The following is a 27676-nucleotide window of genomic DNA, read 5'->3' on the forward strand; positions in this document are numbered from 1 at the left end:
TCAAATATAAAGCTAACTTTCTACCAAGGCATGTTGTAGACATTAGTGCAGTGTTTTGAAAGTTAAGTGTAATTACTAAGATTCATAGTAATTGTAATTGAAGGTATAAATTAAATTTTCCATAGTTCAGCTCTTTTGATCCAATGACTTAATGAGAGGAACATCTAAAGCTTATCAACTAGTTGATAACACGCTTTTGCTGCAAAAGATGTGATTGGAAATTTACATGCACCATTTTATTCTTTTGAAGTTGTTTATGTCTTGTGGGTTGGAGCCAAAGGGGGGGCAGCAGTTTAAGGTTTGGGGTTTTTTCCCTGCTTCTGATCTTCAGTTAAAAACTTATCCTGGAGACTGCAAATCTCCAACAGTCACAGAACTACCCATGGATTTATTGCACCATAAATAAATCAGAAAGGCATATAAATTACTAAGCTTGCTGTATTGGAAAATGGCATTCTCCCCCACTGAATAAAACTGGTGTAATTAAACTGGATTTATAGTCTCATACTGGCTTCAGTAGGAAAAACACCACCTCACCCCAGAAAAACCTTCACAAACCAGCCCCAAACCCAACTTTTAATGGACAGATGTGGAAGGTTTGCCTCATTTTACCTCCCATCCATAAATTCTCTGTCATAAATCTGATCATCATAGCAATTAATCAGACTGAAGTGATGGCCACTGAAGGGCATTTGTCATTTTATGGCATCCACATTTTCTTTTGTGGAAATACTTTCTTCTGTGTCATTTGTTCAAGCAAAACAAGAACTTCTGGTTTCTATGTTGCTATCAAAAAGTAGCAATAAGCAATTATTTTAGTTCCTTCAAGCTGGCTCCTAGTGAATATATTTCTTTATGCTATCGAGGTTCCCAGAAATTCTTATGGCAAAAAGGATGAGTAAAGGGTTAACTTTACTTCATCTCAAAGATGGAGAGAATATTGTCTTGTACTTTGGGGATTTCCAGAGCTGCCACTCAAATACCTTACTCTAAAAATCATAATGCTAATTTAAGTATTACAGCATTTGAAAAAAAGACCTAAAGAAAGTGTTTTATTAAAGACATCTTCCTGATTTGGGAATAATGATGCTCAGCAGGTAATAGTAGAAAAGTGTGGGGAGCTCTGTGTCATAGCTTGTTACTGCTCCCAGTTTCCCTTGCTGATCAGTTTCAGACATCACCTTGGGAATGACAATGTATAAGGATATGGGTGTGCTTCATTTCCCTTCAGTTTCCTTGCCTGGTGTCCATTTCTCTTGCCTAATGCCTGGGGACAAGTACAATTGTAACTATGGTGTGCAGCCAGTAAATCCCCATTTCAAATGTTTGCAGTTTTAGTCTACAAATGTTTCCATTTAGACCCCATTAGTTCTTGAAAACAATGTTACCAGTTTGGTAGTGCTTTTGGGGGTAAAATTCATATCTCTATTAGCAACACTGACATGTCTGATTGATTTTACACAGAGCAGTGAGGTGACAGGGTGTCTGGGCTACAACAGCATGCAGATTCAAAGTACCACACTCTTCTCCCCTGGGCAACATCGTGGTTCTTTAGGTCCATGTGGAGTTGGGAAGCCTTAATTTTTTATTTGTTCATCCAAAACTGTGATCATATTTAATAATTCCTGACAGCTGCGTGGCACAGTTTTGATACATGTGCCTAAATCTTGACAAGCACTAATTAAATCTGGCCAACAAACCTCCCATTAATTCACACACCCCACTCACCAGTAGATGGCCTTGGTCACAAAGCTATTGTGGCTGGGAAGTAACTGATATTAATGAGACTGTAAGTGGGGTAAAGGATAAAATGGTAGAAGCATTAAGTGCTATTTAAATAATTCAGATTTGTCTTATTAAAAAATCTTGATATTTTCCCTGGCTTTCATTGCAAGTCAACGATAGTGTTTTGTGTTCTCTCTGCAGTGCCTGCCCATTTTAAAGTGGCAATTTATCTGCATTCTTAATGTGGGAAAGATGTGCTGTATGTGTGAATTCACACAGGCACCTGTGGCTGACAGTAGCAAAGCTAATTTTCAATAATTAAATTTTAAAATATGTTCATCATGTTGATTGTGGGTCCTTTGCCTCCTATCCCAGCATAGTCTGGTTACTTCAAGGGACACATTCAACTTTCCCCAATTTTTGAGGCATGTTCAAGCTTGACCTTATTATCACTACAAGTTATATTTAGTTAATTATTTTGAGGTCTTATGGCTGGAAATCCGTTTAGTAGTAGAAGTCATATTGTTTATCACAGTAGTGATCATACTCCTTCAAAACTTCACAGCTCCCCTGCTTTTTTTGTTTGTTGTGTGATTAAGCTTAATTTCTGCCTCATGTGCTCTATTGGCTGCACCTGGGGGTTTTGAGATTCCTCCCAGGCTGTAGTGACATGATGGCTCACAGCTTAAAAGAGATGGAATACAAGAGCATGTAGTGCTTTTAGTTTCATTTCTCCCTTGTACATGGGCGTGATTTCATTTAAAGTGCTTTTAGTTTCATTTCTCCCTTGTACATGGGTGTGATAGCTGATCTCTAGGCACTGGACCACATGTAGACACACAGGAAGAGGTATTTAGCTGTTAAAAAAGCAAGCATTGCCTACACAGCTGTGCTTTTGTTCTAAGGGAAAAGCTCCTGGAGCAAATGCTGTTGCACAGTGAGTACTGACTACCCTAAGTCATAGGAGTTCCCCTCCTTGCCTTTTACCTTCATTTTCCATTGCTACTGTGCCAGCCTTTTGGATATTTATAGTATTGCCATAGGATAGAGGCTGGGTAAGTCACTGTGAACTTGTGCAACACTATTGAAAACACTCCCTTAATCACAATGCTTCTCTTAATGTGTATTTTGTCTGATTTCAGTGGCTTTTCCTAATAGAAACATCTCCTATTGAAGTTGTTCAGGGGAAACTGTTCTGCATTTTAATGGGAGCAGACTTCTTTGCTGCCTTTGAAGTTACTCCATCAGAAATAGAGGGAAGCTAAAGTTAGATATGCTGTATTTTCTTGTGTGCCATTTCAGCCCTCCTCTGCTGTCAGCACAAGGCTTTTCACAGTGAGCTTGGTGCTGTAGTGCCAAGAGGCACCATGAGGGAAGGGAGCAGGACAGCAGAGAGAAGTGCAGAGGAGGTGCCATTTCATGGATGAAGGTAAGATGATTTCCATCTTGCCATAAGGTTCCAGCCCTCCATCTGAGAAGGTAATAAAGCATTTGTATCAGTACTTGTAAACATGGTAGGACCATTGTGGCTTGAACTGTAAACTTACTGTGAATATACTTTAAAGTTTCAGAAGCAAATCTACAGATCAGATGTTAAGTCTGAATTTGTATCAGCTGCATTAAGACAGTAATTATAATAAAATCTTAGCATCATTTCTGTTGTGAATAAGGGAGGGCTTTTTCCTTTGTTCATGTTGTTCTGTGGTGGTTTTTGTTTGTATTTTGTTTTTTATTCTCTCCTAAACACCAGCAGTTAGTCAAGGCTAGAGAAAGTGTTCATTGCATAAGACATAGCATAGATGTCTAAGGGAAAATTAGATTATCAGTCATTTTTACATATTTCATGTTCTACTTTTAGATTGTGTGTTGGAAAGAAGTGGGGTTTTAATGCCAAATTGGGAACATTGACTGACTTTCTCTGCAGTGGAGGCTGTTGTTTCCTGATGGAATCATTTGCATATGTTTTTGCCCAGTTTTCTGCCAGTGCAGCTTGTGCTGCAGGGTCTCCTGCAGTGTACAATTTAATCTCTTGCTTTTATTTCACTGAAGTATATGGGTTTCAGCAGGGGTAGCTGGGTGAAAGTTAGTGCCTGCATTATACTGGAGATCTGCTTAAGTGATCTAATGGTTCCTCCTGGCAAAGTCTGTGAAATTATAATAGCAGAAGTAGAGAGAGGAAGGGGATCAAAGGTGGGTGGTAATGCAGGATTCATATAAAAGGGAAGCTCTATGTATTCTGTCTCTAGAGCAGAAGCTGAAGCAGCCCTGATATTAAAGTAAGTTTAGAAAACTTGAGAAAAATAAATTATGTGGTTGGTGTTCTGACTGGAAGTTGTTCTCTCAGATAAAAGGCTAGAGAACTCCCTTGTACCTAAGGCAAGGAGATTTTCTTGTAGGATTCTGATGTAGTGTCCTTGGTATCAGGAAGAAGCAAATTCTAGAGGATTTTTAGTGACTTACCTCAGCTGTGAGAAAGGTCTTTAGAACACTTTATAAAATGAAGACACATGAAACCTTCATTTGCAAAAACCAGGGATTCCTTCTCTCCACAGTAGTCACTGCCTTCTCATGAGACTGTCTGATCCATTCAGTCTGTAGTCAAATGGCCTTAGTGACTTTATTTACTGTCACACAACCTCTTCTTTCCTTGTAGATCTAGCAGTGGGTATTTGAGAAGATGAGCTGCTAGCACTCACTCACAGATGCATTAATGCCATTGCAGTCTCAGAATCAGTTGATTGTCTTTTCTCAAAACTCTCAGTATCTCTAAAAGCCTACCCAGAGCTGAGCATGCTGCTGCAGATGAGCCTACTGTATTTATCCAGTGTGTTGGAATAATTTCCTCTAATTTCATATTTAAGAGTTCTCAAGCTTAGTTTGCAGGATCAAATTTCTTCTGTTAAGCATAGTAGCAGAGTACTTGAGATTTCTCCCCAGCATTATTTCTGACCCTGTGCGTGACCAGTAGGGATTTCTTTCCTTGTTTAGCTGCGGTTCTTTTGTCCAATCACACATTACCACCATAGATTTGTTCTCCCCTGTTTTTAACCTTGTGCATTCCTATTCCTTCTATTATATTCAGTATGCACTCCTTTCTTTCTTGTTACTTTTGCTTTCTTTATGGTGCATTAAGTGATTATTTCTTTCATCCTGTGCCCAGAAAAAAGATAAAATCTGTGTTTCAAAGATTATGCCCAAAGCTACTTAAAAAAAGATTTGGTGATTCAAACATTCAAAAAATGCCAGAGAAAGGCCAGCTCTAGTTTCCTGTACTTAGATTTTCATGAGCTCTTATCTTGCTGCCTGTCTGCATGTCTCTGCTGGGACAGGCAGAGCTGTGTCACTTGAAGTCAAGGCCTGTCTAGATGCCAATGATTCTGAAAATTGCCCAGTGTACCATGTCACAGTTGTGTACCCCCTCCTGCACTGATCTCTTGTCATATTCTTCATACGTAAATTGATACCCCAACTCTCAGTACAGTTTATTAGATATGCAAAATTTCTGTGTCCATTCAAGCACTAATCCAGCCAATTGTTTGAGCACAAAAAACCCAATTGTTTGCTGTAGCTTCTCTGCTGCTTTACTAAAACAGTGACCCTTTAACTTATTTTTACATGATCTTTACTTTTTGCTTAAATTTTTCTTGAACTTTCACTAGACATTTACTTAAAAAACCCTCCCAGTACTATTTGGGCGTAGTATGAGCTACAAAGCAAAGAGGATTTTAGAAGGATTCATTTAGATACATAGTGTTGCCTGCTTGCTTCTTAGCCGGTTTGCTGGGCTTTGTGGTTTGGAAGAGCTGTTGTGTGGGAGTTCTGAATTGCTTTCTCTTCTAATTTCATGTTTGCATTCACAACAGGCTGCCTGTTTTAGTAGTCTTTTATATTTCTCCCCAGTGGACTATATTTCCTGTTTTCTTTGTGAACATCACCATATGTAATTGCTTTACCATTCTTGCTTTCTTCCTGAATGATTTGGAACTATTTTGGAGCCTTTATCCAGATATACATCCCTCTCCCAAGTGTATGAGCTCTCTTATGTTCCCAGGTTAGTCCTGAACAAGACTGTTTTGAAGTCCACGTATGCACTTTCACATATTTTGTTTTTTCTTGCCTGCCTTTCTGTTGCATTTCCTTGTGGAGTCTTGACAGCACTATTGCAGTGTCTGTGCTGATGCTGCAGCTGTTTGGAACACACAGGTATCTGAGGGAAGTGGCTTTGTGCTGTCACTTCAGTTATTCTCTAACTGGTAGTCCTGATTATTGATGAAGACCAGATCTAAATATAGGGTCTTTTTGGATTTGCTTGTGTATTGGTTTTTATGTTTTGGTTTGGATTTGCTGGTTATGATTTTTTTTCTTTTTTTTTTTTCCAAATGCTGCATCCAACTTCATATTTCATAAAGTAAATAACTGAATAAATGTATAACTTCTGTCATTGGAGCCTTAAATGCCTGAGGTGCTTCCCGTTTCATATTCACAGGGCTGAAGTTGCACATAATTAAAATCCTGTCATTTCAGCATGAATTATTTTATTGAATCATATTTTATTCACATGCCTTTTCTCTTTCAAGGTTCTCTGGTATGCATCAAACACTTGCACATTAGTCGTACAGTCTGCTGTAGCAGCTTAACTTGGATTAATTTCTTATGCTTATTAGTTTGTGAAACAGCTCTGGTTTTGAGTTTTAGCTTCTATGTTTTCCATGCTTCACTTTCTCCTCTTCTGTTTTTGTTTTTTCCACTAGAAATTGTCTAGAAAGATTGTCTTTTCAGTAGATACTTTTATGTCTGGTCCTAAATGCAGATCAAAATTCCAAAAAAACAATACACTGTATGTGTTAGGGGATTAAATGTAGCATGGTTACTATCATTTACTTGAATAGCTTTCCATTATTCACATCCTGTTATTCTCAATGCCATATTCCTTCCTAATATTCTTAATGGCAATTTCTACCAATGCAAACAAGCAAAATCAAATAAACGTGGAAGAAAAGTCACTTTGGAAATGTAGAAATACTGTCCTTGGTCAGACAGTGCTGATGAGAGATAGGGATTTGTTTTGTTTTGTTTTGTCTTCCCAGGAAAGAGCAGACCGTGCTGCCTGGAGTTTCTTCAGGCACTGTGCAAGCTACTGCACAGTTAAGAATATCCTGGGATGGTCTGCCAGAACACTTAAACCATGGACTGTAGAGCTGTGTGTGGGCATCCTTAGGCAGTTTTTAAAATAAAAGGTACCAAAGTAAGTCCCCATGGGGCATAAGGCATAAACACTTCAGAGGGGTCAGAAAGCATATGTAAATATATGACATGGTGGCACAATTATCCTGGTGTCTAAAGTATTGTTTCAATTTTGCTCATCTTTCTCATGCTTAGTTCTTGGACGTAATGAGAACACTTGTCCTTTTTGCTTTCTACACAGCTTGATGTTTTCCTGGTTATGACTGTTTAACCAGATCACAGAGAGTGGTTTAACACTGCATCTCATGCACCAACACTTTAGTGTATTTGCAGTGAGGATATGGTACAGACACCTAACATATATATCACCAGTCTCAGGTTAATACAGTTTCTGTGGGGTCAGAGCCTCCCTGACAGTATTTGTGCCTTTAAAGTGTGCATTTTGCTTGTTTGAGGCCTGAGGACTCTGTTTCCAAAAGCCTCAGTACCTAAAGTTTTGCAGTGATTTCAGCAGTGCAGCTGCCTAATACCATTCACTGAAGACAGCTCGTGAAAAAAAAACATGACTCAAAACTTCTTATAAATGACTCTTTGATTTCAGTGTGCTTCAGAATAATCTGCAATTCATTGATAAGCCTGGGCACTCAACAAGGTAAGGTGCTGCTGCATGTACTAGCCCCAGTGCTACCAAATATTCCATAGAGGTACCATGGATTACAGAGTTTTACTTCTGCTTTTAAGTTCTGTGAATTTCTAGGAATTCCTTGTTTGTGTTGGGTTCGGCCTTTTGTTTGTTTGGGTTTTTTAATTAAAATTATGACCACAGTGCTTGTCACGTTGCTGACTTTATAATTCCAGTTTCAGATTCCTTTTATAAATCTGAGCCTCAATTTCCCAGTTTGATAAGTTTTCTTAAGTACTGCTAGGAACATGTTTTTGAGCCTTACTGTCCATGTGGGTTTTGTCTCAGAGCAGGAGCAATGATTTTCCTCTTTTCTCTGAGCACAGTCCAAACCCCAGCTTTGCATGAAACCTGGCCTGTTCTACCCTCTCGTGGTCTTGGAACAGTAAAATAGTCTCTCTGGTGTTCTGTGGGGAGCAGCCTGGAGCAGAGCTGTATCTACAGCCCAGAGCAGCTGTATCCTGCTTTCCTCAGAGCAGCAGAGCTCTCTGAGCCAGCCCTCTCCATGAACCAAGCTATCCAGTGTTTGTATTTCAAATACTGCCCTGACCTATACACTAGACTAAAGCTTCCTGTTCTAATATTGATTTAAGACTGAAGTATCAGTGGCTTCTTTTTTTACATTATCATTCTCTTCCTTATTTACCAGTTCCCTGGGATATGCAGAGGGCCATAGTCAGGCCTTCCTAGCAGCCAGGATGAGAGGAAGGGAAAAGCACATGAAGGACGTTTATGAAAAGAGGCAGAGCTTGAATTGCCATGCAACTCACAGAGTATTTTGGTTCAGCAATCAAATTGTGTACTGTACTATTTGCCAAAAAAGAAGAAACACAGCACTCATTCTCTTGAAAGCTTTCTCCTGCAGGAATTTGTTAGTTTACTTTAAGTTTCATATTATTTATAAGCTCTGACCCAGACTTCTCATTAACTGTTCCCAAAGCACTAGAAAAGGAAAGTAGAAGGACTTCCTGCTTCATGTATCTGGTTAACAGCTGTGCCTCTTGGAGGAAGGAGAGAATAGCCAGTAGTGATAAAAGCTCACCCTGCTCGCCCTCATAGGGAGCACTGCTGCAGTGTGAGCTGCCTCTCCCCAGGATCCTCACATAGCAGCACTCACTACAGTGCTCTCAAGTGCAGCTTGCTGAAAACACTTTTATTGTGGACAAAGAAAGGCTTACTCATTCTCCTTGCCTCACCGTTGGCTACATATTCCCTCTATTACTTCTTTGTTGTTTTTAGTTTTTAAAAAACTGCTAGGCTGGGCTTCAAGTACAATGGCTCAGAGGCTATTGGGTTCTTTGCTCAGATACTGCCCTGGCTCATCAGTTGTTTGTGTTGTGAAAGTGTGAGAAACCAGTTTTATTGCATCTCTGCATGTGATCAGCCCTGCAGTACTGGGTCGCCTTCTTTCAGCAGCAGTTCTCCCTTGTGCAGCCTGTCTCTGCAGTTGAACCAGTGCTTAGGCAGCCTCCTGTCCTCAAATGAGTCTTGTTACATCAGACCATCACCTGCACAGCTGCTGGCATCCTGAAATTACATACTCATCTTCCCCCTTAGTTTTTTGTAGTTGTTCTGATCCAGTGTTCCTGAATACAAACAGTAAAAATTATAGCAGTGGCTTAATATTAGTTTAATGAATTAAACTCTGAGATCTGACTGCTTTCGGTTTGTTTGATTCTGACTTTCTGAGTTTATATGTTCATTAAAGGCACATTTGGGAACGCTCTTCTCTGGGATATTGAAGATAAGGATGGTGTCTTCCAGTGCCACCAAGACTGTCCCTAGTTCATATGCTTGTAGGAAATCAGCATTTAGGATCCATGTGAGGTATGATGAGAATCCCAGGAGTTGATAGCAGGGTTTACTTGTGCTTGCAGATGGGGACAATACACAAGCATGAGCCAGCTGACCAGCCCTGCCTGTGGAAAGAAAAAAAATGTCCTCAGATCTTTCCATCTGTGTGTTGGCAGCTGAGATTCTCTTTTCCTAAGCGGCACATACCTCTTCAAGGAGGTGGTGATATTCTTGCCTAAACTGTACTTTGTAAGTCAAAACCATCTAAATGCAATTCTACAGGTTGCTGTCTCCTGAGGCTTAAACTTTTCCACCTTTTCTGTTTTATAGTCTTGAAAGTAGTTTACCTGTGTGCATTTTTCAGACTTAGAAAGGGAAATAATTTCTAATCCTTCCAACTCAGGAGAATTTTAATGCACTGGGAACACTGACAGTCTCTCAGTATTCCCCTTCAATATATATTATATATATGTTAATAGTTTTTTAATGTGTGTATATATATATATATATATACATTAAAAAAACTATTAACAAATCTTCCCACTATTTACTAACACTGCATCTTCCATAAGACAAGGCCAGAATTCATAATAGTCCCTTGAGTATAAACAAGATCAACGTCCAGCCATTATTTTTTCTGTTAGGAAGAAAGGAGTGTAGAAGTGTGTTCTTTTATGGTAGGCTGTTCCCCAGAATATTTGATCTGTGTCCAAATGAGAAAAAGGATATCTTTATATTTAACTTCACTCAGTTTGTATTTCCCTGTCCAGAGTATTACACTTCTAATGACAATTATGAAATTTACTTCTCACTAAACAAAGAAGTAGCTACACAATGAAACTGGATCTTTTCAACTTCTTTTCAATGAACAGGAAATCCTCTTGACCAGTTTAGTTCCTGCCCTAGAATATAATCTGTGGGCTTTACCTCTACTCATACATGCTTGCATACATCTGTGGAAGGTTGAGGAAATTAATAAAAGTAATCTAGGGAATTTTTAAGAATAAATTCCTAACCCTCAGCCAGTCTGTTACCTGGAATTTGTTAGCATTTCTGGAGTTTTGACTGATGGAGCCAGGCTCCAAACTGAGAAGTTGCGTATTTTGAATAGCTTAAGGTAACAGGGATCAAACTGTTAGGAATGTTACTGTTGGTTTATGTGACTGTTAGAAGATCTGGAAGGGCGTTATCTTGATGACCATAACACTGTGCTCCTGGCTGCCTGAGTAGGTAAATATCTCTGTGTGGAGCTCTATGTGCTGCTTTCTCAGGTGAGAAATCTGTTTGGTGTCTCTCTTTGAAAGCTACCTTACTGTCTTCATTTCCTTAAAAAATAAAACCTCCTATTTTCTGCGGGGCAGACACAGGGGGGTTTTATGTACGTTAATTACATGGACATTATGTGTTTAAAGTGCTTTAGGAAGGATGTTGCAGAGAAACAGTTGGGTGGAAGTGTTGGTTTGAAGCTATCAGTCAGCTGAAGTCCTAGGTTTTGAGATGTGAAGTTTCAAGCTATGCAAGACCCAGACTCTCTTCTGGCCTCTCTGCCAGCTGGGGTTATAATAAAGGGGGGCAGAGCAGCCATGGTTTATCTCTCCGCCCTGAGGTGATTGTACTTCCTTCATGTGATGAAGCAGCAGAGGAAAGGAATGGAGCAAAAGGGCTTCAGAGAAACTAGCTTGTGCTAGGGAACCTTTCCTGGAAACATAATGAGGCACAGGATGTGATAAGTAAAGCTCACAGAGGAGGATACTGCTTCAGAAGGCTGCAAGGAACAATGCAGCATCACTTGTGGCAGACAACTTCTTGGGATTAGAATGCATTGGCTCAGGCTGAAGAAGAAAGACAATCTTGAAAGACAGTTTTGGAAAGTTTTTATTGTTTATGTATGGAAAAAATATGTTCTTCCTTAGCAGTTGCATTTTGTGAGTCTGCATGCACTGACTAGAATTAACTGTTTATGAAGAGTGTGAAATGCTCCCTAGTGGTAGCATTTATCCACTCCCTGTTTTCTTAGAGGGAGATGAATTGCCTTTGTAGTAAACATCACTCCTGGAGCTGGAAGTATCATGGGATAGGAGTTGTGGGTGGGCACTTGGAAATTGCCTGGATCTGCAAAATACCTTTGTGCCATAAGGGAAAAGGGAAGCTTTACAGAGGAGCAAGGAAGAGCTCTGTCACAGTTTAACCAGGACAAGCTCTCACAAGGGTGAGAACAGTATCACAATGTTAAATATCTCTAAAACGACAAGACCTGGCAGTCAGACATCGATCTCACAATCCTTCACAATGCCAGGATTAATTGCCCAGGATTATGATGTGAAGGTTGCCCTTCTGCCAAGCTTGTTGCCTAATGCATTTGATGTTCCCAGTACAAGCTCTTGCTATGAATACTGCACAGTCACCCCTCACTTAAAAGACTGAGGAACATGAATGTTACTGATGTGAACGGTGGTGCTGGCATTATGAACTGCCCAATGACAAGTTGTTTTATTCACTTACATGCATTGTGAGGTCAATGAAGTTAATATCCTTAGTAAAACATTTCTTTGAGTCAGACAGAAGGCTCCAATCCAGTCTTTGATTTGAAATTTCAAAAATATTGAACTTTGGATGAGTGGATTTGCACATGACACTTTCATTATTTTGCATTCAAATTCAAGTGGTTTTAATTTACACCAAAATAATCTTTGTTGTACCTTAGAGGTAACTTTGGCCTTGTATATTTATGAAATTCCATGGTAGTTAATTTATGCTGCTGCTAGGAAGAAGTATGCAAGCACTGAAGTAATTTAACCAAAACCAGGCAACGTGGTTTGCTGTTTTGATAACCACTATCTTTTTCCATCACAGTGAAGGTCATCTTATGAACCTCTGACATTTGATGATCATTATGTTAAATTCCTTTTGGGGTAAGTAAAGCAGACAACTTTTTTTAGTGCTTTCTTATATCTCAGCTTATACTGAAAATGGAAAAGGGTAACTGATAATATTTTAAACTTTAACTCTTTGTATGCATAGTTCTGCTTCCATTATACATAGTTGCAGATACCCAGAAAAGAGAACCACTATGATCTGCATTATCAAGTGACATGTCACAGATGTCAGATAATTATTAGGACTCTTGTTACCATGATCGAATGGGTTTGTACATGAACAATGCTGAGAATATATTTATAGAAAGCATATTTAATTCAGAGGTTTTATAAGGAAAAACCCCCTTCTGCATGTTTTTCAGTTTTGTTTCAAGTGACTTGTCATAGCTGTAGACATTACAAAAATGTTTTTAAATGATTATAAGCTAGTACTTCTTTTCTTACAAAATTTTATTAGGATAATCTTACTTTGTTCTTGGCAAGTTTTGTAATCACTTAAGTTGATAGGAATTATTTCACCCTTCTGTAAATAACATCCTAAACGGTTACACAAAGCAATGCAACTGTTTAGAAAAGGAAATGCTGTGTCATCATAGAAATCATAGGAAAGATTTAAGTTGGCAGACAGCTCTTGATGCAGGTTGAATGTTGCAAGGTCACTATGTCCTTCCTGCCTGTTATTTGCTGAAAGAAGAATTCCTGGAATTCTTGCTTATGGCCAGAAACACAAGCTTCTTATCTGGAAGCCACTGTGCCTGATGCCCTTAACATTATGGTTTAGGATTAGATCTTGATGAAAAGTGAGAAAGACCTGAAGACTCATCTTAATATAAAAGGTTTCATGCAGTTTTATTTCTCAGATAGTTGAGTCAAATAGATTGCAAAATGTCTCTTTAGCTAAAATATATTTCCTTGTAATAATATATTCTAAATAAATTTTTTTAAAGCAAACACTGGGGAGGAAACTAGACAACCAAGTGTCCCTCCCTTTTCTCTGGGTTTATGTATGGAAGAAATACATCTGTGGCTCTGTATTCATATACCTGAGACCAGTGGATGAATGTTTCTTAGGAATCTCCTCCAGAACAGCATATGTTACACACCACTCCTGCTGTATTCTCAGAGCCTCACAAGCATAGGAAATAAAATGTACTTCCACTGCTCTTAGGATTATGGTTTCCATCACAAGCCAGGGAGCAGTTCCAGAGGCAGGCTCTGAGAGCAGGCTCAAGTGTTGCCAGCAAGTTCGGAACACATGGTGCCTCTTTAGAATCCCTTCTTGGAGAAGAAGGGTCCTTAAAATAGACTCCTTTTCTGTAGCACCATATGTAAGCTATTATCAATCAAAACTTTTCCAAACTCATTGTTTAACTTTCTATAAAGGGAACCTTCTCAAGCAAAAGGGAGCCTCCACCTTATGAAATGCAGAGGAAATGTACTCAAAACAAAGGAGGAGTCCTCCATTTTAAAACCCAGAGAAAGGTTTAGAGGTACAAGCAGAAAAAGGGTTTTATGACTGTGTTTATGTATTTCATATCTCTAGCAATGTGCCTCTTTAATCTAAAATTATAAAATCACACAATGCCATCCTGAAGAAGAGAGTTCTCTTGTTCTGGTTATATTTTTTGCTCTGTTTTATAAAGAAGCTAGACAGTGGCTCACTGAAAGCATAGTTAGCCTTAGTAACTTAATAATACCAAATTTTGTTGTTTCTTTAAGCACAAAGCAAGCTCTTCCTTTGGCTGCTCAGCATGAAAGCAGACAGTTTATGAAGCACCAGCTCTCTCTCACTGTTTGTGTAGTGTGAGCAGCACAGAGCAAGTGGACTGTGCTGGGCTCTGGGCAGTAGCCCATGGCCCCCACACAGAGCCTGAAGAGCAGTTCTGGGCATGGGACAGAGCTTTGGGACCTTCAAAGGGATTTTCAACCCTCTATAACTATTGCTGCTGCACTTTTTTTTCTTCATGGTTGTGGCAACAGTGTTTATTTCTGTCTTGAAGGCTGGCTGCAAGGGAAGCAATTTTAGAGGCATCAGGTAGATTAGAGCGATTTCTTGCACTGTTGCGTAACCATCACTTATCTCTTCTAGACAAAACTTGCAGTGCAAACATGATATTACCTCCTCAGGGAAATTGTAGCTGAGTTGCAAGTTTAGGCTTTGGAAAAAAAAACAGAAGTGTTTTGGACCATCGTTTCTTCTTTCTTTTAGTCCTGGCTTTTTTGGAGGTACAGAAATCCCCAGTACATTAACTTAGTGTCTTTTAAAGCTGTGTTGCTACAAACACAGAGCATGTCCTTACATGAGCTGCTGTGCCAGAACAGGGCAGAGCTCCCATGAGCTGTCTTCTGAAGTTACCAGAGGCTGTCTGGTGAGGCCATTTCCTGGAAAGGTGTCCTGATCACATCTATGAGGTTTCTAGGATGAGGTTTCTAGGGAAATGCTAGGATTTGAGTCTATATTGCTTCTGACACGCAATTGTTCTTCAAGATGATCTCTGTCCATTTTACATACAGTGAAAATCAATAAAAAATAATAGGCTTTCTCTGCACCAAATAGGTGCTCAGACCCTCAGACTCTACATGACTGGCCCATGCTGGAAAATAGAGTGTGGTTGTCTGCCACCTCTTTTGGACAGAAACATGTATCAATACTCAGATTAGCTTTTAGCTGTGAGACAAGAAATTGGTCTTACACAGTACAGGTCACTGAAGCTGATATTTGCTAGCAAATATTTCAGATATGCTCAAACAGGGTGGGATCTTAAAATCCTTTTTTTTTTTTTTCACTTAAGTACAAAACTGGGCTAAGTGCTGTTGGAAGTCTCAGAAGATGTCTGAACAACTTTGCATGTCCAAGCCCCTGATCTCTGGGTAGGGCAGAAGGGACTTGTGCTTCTGTGTTCTGTGATCCTGGGCTTGGCCTGTAAGTGATGTCATGATGTCATCTGGGACTTCAGAGTTTAGCTTCTGCAAAGTGGCTTTTTTTTTTCTCTTAAGCTGTTATGTTGAGAATTGATGTGTCAGTTTTCAGCATTTTGATGCACAAAGTGAAGCTGTTAGTCTTATTAGTTCAGTCCTGTAAATACTGCATCAGCTTCCAAAAGCCACGTGTAACTACTCATGATGTATTTTCTAAAACTGCTCAGCAAGCAATGCCTTTGAGACAGGTGTGATTTATGAAGTAATCTATGCGTATCAGCCAGCTCAGTTCTTTCAGTTCTTGATAGATGGCTACTGAGATTAGTTATATGTGCCTAACAATCATCCAGGAAATATGCCTAATCCAGGAAAAGGGTAAGAGGTGTGAGAGGCTCTGTGCCAAAAAGCTTCTGGCTAAATTCTGCCATACTTCCAATGCAATGTCCTGTTACACACCAAAACCTGCCTATACCGCAGTTTGGAACAGCATTTTAATAATAAAATTGAGGTTTTCAAGTTCACACCAATGATTGACTGATTTAATTTAGACTGCATAATAGCGAGTTGAGAGCTGAGTCCCTTAAATGAATAACATGTCATTGCTTTTGGAAATAGTTAATAACCAAAATAACAAATCTGGTCAGTGGAGAGCATCTACTTCCAGAAAGCTAAAATGGGAAAATAATTTGAAGTGAGGAAGTTCTTTAACATATTACTTTGAACAGCAGCCCAGTTAAGAAAATTGGATCAGATTCACAAATCAAAATGTTGCATTTTTCCACAAAGCTGGATCTCTGCAAAGAAAAGCAGTGTCAGTTTGAGAGTACCTGTTTTCTCTCAAACTCTGCTAGTCTTTTGAAAACTCCAGGGCATGCTTCATTTTAGTGCAGATTTTTTGAGTCCCTGCAGGATTTCACTAAATTAGTAATACTCCCTACAGGGAATTTTTCCTTTCTGATCTCTGCTCTAAGCAGTTAAATAAAACAGGGGTTAGTAATGGGAGCTCAAGACTGATGGTAGAGCACATTATGGAGGTGGGCTAGCAAGGGGAAAGTGCAGATGTCCAGGATGTGGTTCTGGCCATGCTGTTTGTAGTGCCTGTGCTCTGAGCAGCAGCAGTGCAGGTTAGCCTGGCTGGCTGCCGTGGCTGTGGCAGCGTGGCTGGCTCCTTGTACAGGAGAGCACTGCAGAGAGCTCTGGGGGCATCTCCCAGTTTCAGTGACAAAGCTGTGCAGAGAGCAGCTGTGGCACAACCTGTGCTAAGTGAGTTCCCAGATGTGCTCCCAGCATTAATTTTCTTCATCCCAGACACGTTTAGACACTGAGGGGATGGTTTAGACTATTGACCTGGCGCTGGAAGTTGTCCCCTGAATAATCACTTCATCTCTGGCATCAGCTAAGTGTATGTGTTGTAACTTTATGGAACTCTCTTATTAAACTAGTTGAAAGGGGAGTGTGGGTTTTGTTTGGCTTTTTTATTTTTCCCAATAATTCTGACAGGAGGTTGTTCCAGGTCTTTAGCAGTTGCCCATCTCAAGCATAAATATTGCTTTGCTGATACTTCTGTGACATCACCTTTTTTCACTGCCTACTGCACCCTGGACCCCACAGTACAAGAATGAGTCTGTCTGCTTGAGATATACTTGTGCACACCTTTGGGGGAGCACAGAAGTTTGTGGGTCACAGATGGTATGAATAGGTTTAGTATAACTGGGACACTTGTTTGATGTGCACCAGAGAGTAATTTAAAAAAATCAAACTCCTGCCTTTGTCTTCCAATCCTATCTTCATTGGAGTTGCCAGACAAAAGAAGGTACTTAGCTGAATCTTGTACCATAAAAATAGACAAGATGGGTAGCTATAGTAATGGAAATCATAGATTCACACTAACCAGCCCATTTTGGACTAAGCCAATATCCTGACTTTCAGGTGGTCAAACGTGGGTGACATCCCTCCCTGCCTCGGGCATAGTATTTTATACTGGAGAAAATGATCATTTTGTCTATGGATTAAATACTTTTCTTTAAGATTCTATGTATCTTTCTAAGATTTTTGAATGCTTATCATTAGTCTATATATTTTTGAGCCCAGAAATACAATTTCAAAAGCAGGAAGTTGTTTGCTTGTTGGGCAACTGAAGTCAGTGTTTTGCTGCAATGCTGTCTATACCAGGCATAGCTGGTAGTGGTGGTCAGTTTTTGCCATTTCAGTCACTATACCTTTTCCACTTTGCCAACCAAAATGTTTAGGATTCCTATCAAGCCTGCAATTACACAGGAGTAAACAGAGTAAGAAGTATTTTTACACAGGTGTTGGATCTTTAACAAAGTAAAAATTGTTACAGATGTATTTATCCAAGTTCACTAGCATGTAAACCCTTTGATTGTTTAGTTTATTGAGCATCTCTAGGTTTAGGATTGACTCATCCCTGTATTCAGTTACATGGCCAGATGCCCAGAACTGTTGTTTTGCAGAAGAAGTGGTTTACAGTACTGCTCCAACATTGTGTGGGCTTGTTCTGCCCACATGTGCCTACAAGTATGTAAAAAGCCAGCTCTTTGCAAACTTCTTTGTGTCATGTGTCCTGTGTTAAGCACAGTGTCCCACTGCCATGCCACTTCCACTCAGGGCCACCTGTTTGTCTGCATGGATGGTAGCTCCTCCCAATAGTGATCTCAGCTGGTTTTTAGTTAGAAGAATAATAGTTTGGTGTGACTTTTGCTGTCTTTAAGACAAATTGCTTGCTGTACTACTTGAAAAAAGATTCATGTTTGCCCCCTTATTTTTACTGCTTCTCTCAAGACTGTTTCCAGAGAATTTGCACTTTTATCAACTCCTGCTTATACCTGCAGGAATCACAAGTAGCACCATAGGAAGCAATGATGTCATTTGAGAATGTTAGGAAGAATGGTAGTAAGGTGTGCACAGCAATGTGTCATCTTCTTGCCAAAGCAACCTGTATGGGCATTGATATCTCTGTGTGTCTTTCACTCTGATCCTGTGAAGTGCTGTTGCTGCACTGGTTGCAAGTGAATTTCTGTGAATGTGAGTTTAGGTTGTGCAAGGCCCCTGCATATCAGAAATGTGAACTAAACTCCTGTGTGCCTGGTCCATCATCAACACAAAATGGAATGGCTCAGGTTAATCCACCATGGGGCACTTGAACAGACAGTAGTAATACCCAGTATATGGGCTGTCATTCTTTTACCATTATGGAATCATTATTTTATGGTTTCTGTAGCTGTTTGCTGTTTATTATTGATTAGTTTTTAAATTTGCAGAACAATGAGGAAAACATTAACTCAAGTAATGTATTCCTGCTCATCTGTGCAGATTCAACCTTCTTGATCACAATTAATTTTCCTCATTGTCTTTCAGCCATAAGATTTAGATCTTGTCTAAGGAGTGAGAAAAATACCCACAACTGGACATACATTCACACTCACTGTGGCAGTCAAATTATAGGAAAATGTGGCCATTATGACATATGAGAGAGCAGACACAATGTCTGCTCTCTTATGTCTTCTCTTTTTCAGTCCCTTGCTAAAAGCATGAAGCCAGTACAATCCATCTATCATCATTGTCCTGGGATGTTATAGCCAGGCCTCCAGGCTGTAATTGCTTATTTTGTGGCAAGAAATCACAGCTATTTTTGCTTACATAATCCTCAAGCCAGTCAGGTTTTTTAACTGGCTTTTCCTCATCCCTACTTCTACCACTGTAAATTAGAGCAGTCTTGAAGCTGGTTTGGTGGTACATTTACTACATGTATGGTTGTGGTTGACTGGAACACTTGTCCTCTGGATTTAATAGGAAATGTTTTGACCTAAAGAGAACAGGCTGTGTAAATCCAGATCTAAAAATATACTGATAACTTTTGATTAAGTATAAACTCTACAGAGATCACCTGACTTTTCTGGAGAGGTGTCACCAATGAGGAGTCAGCTGATGGTCTCTGTTGACGTGAATGTCAGAAATACCAATAAAACTTGTAGAACTTCCAAATTTAAACTTTTCTTTCAAGTACACACATTCTTCTGTGTTTCAAAGGAGGCTGTTACTGGGTTTTTATATGTGCTGAAAATTTAGAGTAATTTTTCTGCTTGTAAAAGAAAAAAAAATATAAAGAAGCTGACAGCCATAGCCAAGAAGTACATAATGCAAAGTGCTTGTCCAAACACATTCCTTCTAACTTACACCACATCCTGTTAGTCCTTTAATAGATCTTGTATGAATGGATAAAGCAGATTAGAGGGTCACCAACACCCCAAGCTATTTCAAAAAGACCTTAAACTAGAATTCTACCACCAGGACTATTCATTGGAGTTGGCTATAGTGAGTGTGAATGCAGATCCAACTTTGGACATTTTTCTCATTCCTTGGAGATCTGAAATAAGAGTGAAAGATTCTTAACTTCAAAGCAAAACAGGCAAAAAGGACTTTGGGTATGCCTAAATAATACTTACATTGAAGTAATTGATTTGGGACTGCTAGTAAGGCTGATTCTTGTGATTAAAATCAATGTCTGAGAAGGAGCCCTGTCCAGTGTATGAGAGGAAATAAACTCTTAGCTCAGGCTGGAGTCAGTATTTTGGTCTTGAGTAGACAAGATCTGTGCTGGGATCAGTCTCTGCCCAAAATGAGCTTTCCCCTGGGGAGTTATGATGAGGTTAGTTCAGGCAGCTGTGTGATAAGCAAATTCACTTCCTATCTGTCTGAATAGCCATATTTTCCTGGGTTATGCCTCCACAGTATAAATGTGGCAGGAGTAACTTTCTGTAGAATAAGGAGTGCAAAATAAGTTCTGCTCAGGTCCTTAGAAATATCTTTTGGAGTTCTTCCTCTTCATTCCCACCCTTCCCCAAATTCAGTCGAAGTAATTTATCCTCTCCTTTTCTGAATGCTTTCCCTTCATTCACTTTGAGATGTAACCATCAGATGGTCACAGAGCTGTGTGTGTTTATCATTGCAGCATTTGCAATGTAAATGACTTGCAGATGCTCTATGGGCTGTATCCAAACTTGGCTGTGTCAGTTTTAACGTACACATAACAAAACCACACTGACTCTGGACAGGCCTCAGTGTAATAAACTCTCTAGGTTCTCCTCCTGCATAAACACTTTTATGTTCTTATTAATTAGAAACAGGAGTCTGTTTCTTTCAAAGTTCATGTGATAATTATCAGGCCAAAGAATGAGGTACATGCAATATCTGAATGGTAATATGTTGATAATACTGCCAGGGATCTGAAGTTTATTTTTTGGGAAATATATGTTTATGAGTGTGTTTGTGTATATAAGTGTGTATATATCTATAAAAGTTAAACAGGCATAAACAGTAAAGCTCCTGGAATATTTGATGTGGTATATTTGCAGTTAATTAATTTCAGTGTATATTTCACATGACATATTGTTGACCTTAAACTTTAGTGACTATTTTCTTGCCCTTATATCTTAATGTCTTTCAGCACAAACAGATCTTGAAGCTGCTTTATGAATTGGCAACAGCACTGTGACTTAGTGAAATAAAAATATAAGAGCAATCTGGTAATAATTATATAAATCTCCACTCAGAAAGGTCTTTAGGTTGGCTGTAATTAGGAGTATATATCAGTAACTTCTGTTTTATACCACTGACGGCAATATTTGAATGTGAAGTCTTTTAAATAGCTGTGGCCATTTTAACTTTGGGCAAATGGGGAATAACTTTGTTATTGATCATTTATTGACAGATAAACTTGCACAAGTAAGCAAGGACATGGTTTGATTACAACAGTCCAATTACCAGAGTAAATTTTGTCAAGAAGTTCTTACCTGCTGTTCCAATCAACAAATAATTTTCAGAATTTCCTTTGGTTATAAGTCACCATAAACTGTAACTTTTTGTGCACTGGTGTCATGTAAGTTGCAGATGGGTGGTGGTACAGAAGCCAGAAAGAGGATGGAGAGAAGGCAGATGGTAATGAAGGAAGCCCCCTCTGGCATGAAAGGGTGTGTTTGCAAGGTGCAGTGATGATGGAGGTAATGAACAAGCAGAGATTTGGGGCCCTTAGTAGGCCCATCTCTTGGGGCTGTAATGTTATTGGAGAATAGTGGGAAATTCAGATAAATGTTGACAAAAATTCCCCAGGCTTACTGAAGAAGCCAGAAATGTTGATGAATTACAACTAGTTGATGCTGACTGCTTCATAAAGACATGGCCTGGTTAGTATATATCATCGAGTCTGCTTCCCTTCAAAATCTCATCAGCATCTATTGCAGTCCCTATCATTTTCCATCTCATATAAATACAGCAGGTTCTTCCCATGTTGCTGCTGTAGGTTGTCTGCCTTTCCCATCTTTTCCTCTCTCTTTAGAGAGAAAGTACTCCAAATATATTCTGGAGACCAGGACTGTATTTTGACTGTGTAATTAAGAAATGTCAGCTGTGTTAACCACAACTTAGTTTAAGGTTTTCCTAGTCTGGATTGTGGCATGTATGAACTATAAATGCTTGAAAGTGAGCTATTTGTGAAGCTGTAAACCTGGATCAGAAGATTCCAAGTTCGGTTTCTGCCCCTTCTGAAGTTTTTCATGATTTTGGATTAAATGGTTTAATTTGTATGACCCTCCTGCCTCCAGACAGTAAGGACTGACTGGTCTGCTTTTCATCCAGTGCTTTCTGTCTGTGTGCTCAGACCCAAGCACCAAGGCACTCAAATGTGAACATGGCTTCATTGATACTGAAGTGCTAGATTAATTCTGTGTTTGTACAGCACTAGCAGATGAAAAGCAGAGCATCATTTGGGACATCTAAGTACTATGGTGATACAAATAATGATGGTACATTTTACTATATAACAGAGACAACATGCATACTCTGGCAGTGAAGTCTGTTTTAGATAATTAGCTGCATAGCAGATTGGAGAGAATGCAATTAGCTATAATCACTAATGAAAAAACATGACACTTTGACAAGGAAACAATTTAGGGGATTAATCTGCAGGATGGATGTTGATTGTGATTTCTAAAGGAAGTAAAAAGGTCAATACTGATACTAGAGTTTGTATGGCATTAAGATAATTAGATTGAGGTATCTTTTTATTTTGAAAAGGTCTTTAGTAGCAAAATAATATTAGTTCTTCAAAAACTGTCTTACACTGAGGTGAAAATATCAGTTAGATATTAGTGATATCAGTTCAAAAACTCATGCTGAATAGAAATCATTTGACAGCTGCTTTATATATTGTACTGCTGTTGGGACATTGAGCTGTAACTGCTTTAAGTGGTATTTTTTTTAATCATTTAAAATATCAAGCTTTGTTTTTCCAGTCAGTTTCTATACTGTAGCTCAATTGTTATTTAAATAAATGTCTGTTCTGTGTAAACTGTAAGAATATTAAGTATTTCCTGAATTTGCTGGTTAAAGCAAAAGAAAAACTGCATTTTTCCTTGGATTGATTCTGTTTGCCATTTGTCCCTGGCCGTAATGGAGAACTGGAGAGAGTGGCTCATGTGTCTAATGCTAGATGGCAAATTAAAGGCCATGTGTCATTAGGGTTTTGGTTTTCTTTTAAATTCTCAGCTGAGCCAGTGTCTGAACAGCTCTGTATCTATTCTCAGTCCTTTCCATCGGCATCAAAGCACAATCTTTTCAACAGAACCTCTGATTCATGAGACAACCATACAGGAGTTAAATTAGGAAAGGAGTGTGCCATATGTGGCCATGTTGGATTCATCAGTTGTTTGGAAAGGAAAGGTGGTGGGTGTTTGATGCAAATCTGTCCTCTGTCCAGTGAAAACACTTCACAGTTCACATTGTTTCCTGTGCTGGGATGGGATAAACTTGGGTGAAAAAAGCCTATTTGTCCTCTTTATTGACTTGCTTTACTCTCTGTCCACTTTCATCTTGTTAATTATGTACAGAACAGAGATTCTGCAAGGGCAGTGTCTTTGCACTCAGTCAGGACCCACCAAAACAATTTCCTCACAGGAAATTCTCCAGGACTTTATAGGCCTGGGGTTGTGACTGGCATCTTCTGACTTAGAGGAGAATGGAGATCAGTGAGTGCCAGGAGAAAGGATAGTATTTTTGCTTTTCAGCATCTTCTTTAAGGTCTACCCCTGACACTAGGAGAATGACAGTAAAGCACATGTCAGCTCCATAAACTCTAGTTTGAGACCTGAGAGCCTTTTCTCAAGGCTGTTTTATAACCCTGAAATTAAATTAGAAATTTTATATTATTAAAGACTGCAGAATGACAATCTCTCCCTTATGCTTCCAGATTTCTTGTTCCACCACAGCACCCTGAGCACTGCAGTCAGGTGAAAGCCACCATGGCTCTGAAATGCTTTCAGCCAAGCCTGAGATGCATCATCCTAGTCTGAAGGGTACATGGCACTTTCAGCACTGGAAACACACAGTATCTGGTGGAAATCAGCAAAGTAACATTTACTCAGCCCTTTGTGCAATGCTCCTGTTTGCCACTTGCTTGTAGAATTTATTATTTCTATAACAGCCCTCTGTTATAATTAGATGCCTTTATATGACCCCAGGGTCACATACTTCTGGAACATGAGTCCAGCTGTACTGACAGCAATATCTGCTGTCATGCTGGCAGCAAAATCCTCTGTTGTGACACACCTACATCTCAGAGCGAGCAAAACCAACAGGTTTCATTAGCACAAGCAGCAAAGAAAACACTTTCTTCTGTATTCAATGAAATTCCATAAAGATGAAGGGCAAGGTTAAAGTGAAAACTGAGTTAAAACAAGAATTTGAGGGAGAAAGAAAGCTGGTGCCAAGAATACTTTAATAACCTTTTTCTGCTTCAGTGTTTGTACCAAAGTATCCTCTTAACTTCTTAAGCAAAATACTAGATTTGTTGTCTACAAATTCAATCACTGAGGGGAAGCATTTAGTCCCCCATTTTATATGTGCTGTGATACTGTAATGGGATTTGTGTACCACTGACAAATCAATGTGGGAATAGTATCCCATCCAGAAAAGCTTTGAACTTTTCTTTCAGAACAAAAAGAACAAATGAAGTAACAAATCTGGTTTCTATAGATTTCTGCTTCATGATTTATGCAAACTTTGACTTTTTTATAGTTGCAAAATTTAGAAGAGTAGCATTCCAACTATGTTCTCTGATGTCAAAAGCTGTTCCCTCAGCCAGATGCTGAAGATAGTGTCCTCTATTTAGCTGCCTGTTTCCTCTTAACTCTGAATTGCCCATTCCTCTGTAAACTTTGTTGGAAATCTGTTAAAGAATTTACAAGTCACACAAGATGTGAGACTACACGCACAAAAAATAACTCCTCCGTTGTGACTGTGACAGTCCCATTTCCTTGGGGAACCAGCTGATTAACCCAAAACAGAACTCCTTGAGCTTCCAGAAGGTGCTTTGTAGCTGAGGGCTAGACTTTCTCACACAGCTTGGCAAATCTGGGCTTTCACTACAGTCAGCGACAAGTCAGTAGTTTTTTTTGGTTGTCTGAAGTCTGGGTTGCGAGATGTGTGGTGGTGTACAGAAAACACCTCTGTGTTTGTTGAAATAGGTCCATATCCTGCAACACAGACTTGCTGAAAAACATTGCTCCAAGAGAAGTGTGGAGTCTGGCAGGGCATCCTTCCCACCACATAGTGGGCTGATACATGATTATATCCTGGTTTGTAGAAATTTGCCTTTCTTGTTTTTAAATAAAATACCATTATCTCTCCAGATAAGATATTTTCAGAACTTTCTTACTGCTATCACAAGATTGTGCTAAGAATTAAGAGACTTTTGAAAGTTGTAAGCTCTGCTATCAGTTATATCCAACTGAGAGTCTGTTGGCCCCAGCATCATAGAGGGAGATGTAAAGAATTCATTTATTAACTGTGTTTAATCTACTAATATGTATCATTCTAGCAGGGCAAATATAGATTTCTTCCTTATAGTGAGGCCTGTGGAGTGTCATCTAATTCCTGTTCTGTACTGATTCTGTGCCTCTGAAGGGGAAGACTCTGAACCCAAGTTTTTCTGCCCGTGGATGTAGGGGGATAGGTTATGAGTAAATAAAGGTAGTATAGAAAGTAATCTTACCCCCTAAAGAGTTGCAACTGAGCCAATTATTAAGGATTAGGAGCAGGCCTGATTTTAACAGGCCACACCTGTAGACAATAAGAAGAGTGTTATAAAAGAGTAGATTGATGGTTGAGGGGAACTGGAGTCAGTTGGCTGCTGTGAGGACAAGGAGGAGTCAGTGCTTAGAAGAGCTGCCTATGAGAAACATCAAGGAGGTATGAAACTCTAGCAATGTGGAACCCTTGTAATATAATGATAATAGAACTCTTGTGCTATAATGACAACATGTGGAGGAAATTATTCTTTTTCCTCTCATTTGTCCTATTGATCCTTTTTCTTGACCATATCAACACTTTCACTACCAGAGCTCTATTGCTTTAACAAAACAAGTGAGCTGAGGATTGAGGCATAACTGCACACTGCTTTAAGGATACCATAATGTGAGCACAGTCACATGTGAAAATGGCACATGAAAGACCTTGCTGGTTTCTCTCACAGGTTAGGTTATTCTGCTTGCTCTACAAAAAACACCTCAGCTATGACATCTGACAGGAAAGCTGAAAGAGTAACAAGGTCTCTTATAAGCATCCACTGCAAACTCCACACAAATATCTAAGCCTTCTGGGCTAATCCTTGTACTAGACATGTAAGCACATAGAGGTGCAGCTCTCTGCATTTCCAGACCTGTTTCTTATAAGAATAACCTGATTACCAAAGGGCAGAAACACATGAGGAATATCCCTACTAGCCCTGAGAGCGACATCCATCCTGCTGGTGGAAGGACACAGTTTTCATTGGACAGTGATAACCTCTCCCAGAGTTTGAAGTCTTTAATGCTCAGTTCAGGCTGCTCTGGAGGGCCAAGAAGTTGCTGCCTGCTGCTGCCCAGTAAAACTCTGTTTTGCAGGAACTCATGCAATTGGAGATCTGTCTGTGTAATTCTCTGGGAATCTGTCTGGATGTTATTCAGTAATCTGTTCCATATCTCTGTTTGTAGGGGACTGTCAGGGTTTTTGCACTAAAGAAATATAGCTGCTGTTCTTGCAGTCTTCTGTGTCTCTGCACTGCTCTGCTGACCACCCTGTATGCAGATTTGTAGCTTCCTTTGTTAAGAGCTACTTGTTAAGAAAAAGTTGCTAATGTTTTCTTGCATTATCAATCATAGCTACAAGTAAGTTAATCATGTATGGCTTAAATATTACTCAGAAGTGCTTTTTTGTTAACACTAGACAGATGCCTCTGGAAAATCCTAACATCCCTACCTGTCTGTAGTGTAGGACTTAAGACTTCTGGAGAAAAACTGTAGAACAGGGTCTGAATGGCAAAATGCCTTTGTACTGTTATGAACATTGCAACAGACCATGGATAGATCGTTTTGCCTCTTGGGTTCTCTGTTTCACTGTGCCCTTGTGTCAGTTTAGACCATGATTTCTGAGGAATGTGGTCCTGTATTATGTATGTTCTTTGAATTATGTCTTTGCCATAATGCAGGTAATTAATACTTTTTAGTGGCTGCAAATAAGTCACAGTCCATAAGTGTTTAGCATCATTCCTTCAGTGATACATCTCTAGTGATCATAGAAAAGCAGTGTTAACTTCAGTTGAGAGAGGTTTGCCAGAAGTATCTTTGCCTGCTCATTCAGTCTGTTGTTCTTGCCCATGGAGCTGCAACTGACACAAAGCATCCTCACCACCACTGCATCCTTCAGGGCAGGTAAGCACATACTTTGCAGTTTTGGCACTTGTTGTAATTGGAGGCCAGCTCACTATAAGTTGTTAAAAAGAGAGGGTTTTGACACAGGTGTGTCCTACCTTGGCACCTGAGAAAATGGGACTAGTGAGTTCTGTGGCTTCTGGTCCAAATTTAGGACTGTTAGGAATGGGTGCAATTCTGTTAAGACAAGTGAAGTCATAGTTACTGGTTTTAATTTAACAGTCAGAGTTCATTATTAGAGTGCAGTAAGGGGAAGTCTGAAAATTAAATAGGCTTGGTTATTAACAGGTTAATGGCTTTTTTAACCTAAAATTTATGTGTCATTAATTCATATATTTCCTCAAAGTTACAGTGTTTTGATGCAGGTGTACTTCAGAGAAAGAGTTTTGTCCTCTGCAATAATCTAGCTATGACAGCACTGAAAAATGAGACCGCAGTGGTGTCTGATGTATGAACACTATGCTAGAGAGCAAGTGTGTAGAAAGCTGATACAAAGTGTGAAAATGTAAATCAGGTGCCTGCCAAGCCAGGACATGTGTGAAACAAATGTTATCTCAGTGGTGCTGACAGGTGTTAGCAGCAGCCAACACAGGGGTTTCTGCTAATGCTTAGTAGTTAGATCTTTCTGTTAAGTGAATCCCAGGTTTTGTTTTTCCATGTGGAGAACTTCTGTCTTTTTATCACTTTTGTGTAACAACAGATAGGTAATATGGTGGAGTGATTAGTTTTAGACT

The 27676-nt window shown here is 39.4% G+C and overlaps 1 protein-coding gene across 1 annotated transcript in view; it reads left to right on the plus strand.

The window, feature by feature from the left end:
* Window positions 1–2761: 2761 nt before the first annotated feature.
* SPATS2L (spermatogenesis associated serine rich 2 like) overlaps window positions 2762–27676 on the plus strand; it is a 137579-nt gene continuing 112664 nt past the window's right edge. The window contains exon 1 of the mRNA XM_077181229.1: window positions 2762–3204. The gene's annotated coding sequence lies outside the window, so the exon portion shown is untranslated. The remainder of the gene's footprint in view (window positions 3205–27676) is intronic.

This window comes from Agelaius phoeniceus, chromosome 7 (assembly GCF_051311805.1).
Source record: "Agelaius phoeniceus isolate bAgePho1 chromosome 7, bAgePho1.hap1, whole genome shotgun sequence".
NCBI lineage: Eukaryota > Metazoa > Chordata > Aves > Passeriformes > Icteridae > Agelaius > Agelaius phoeniceus.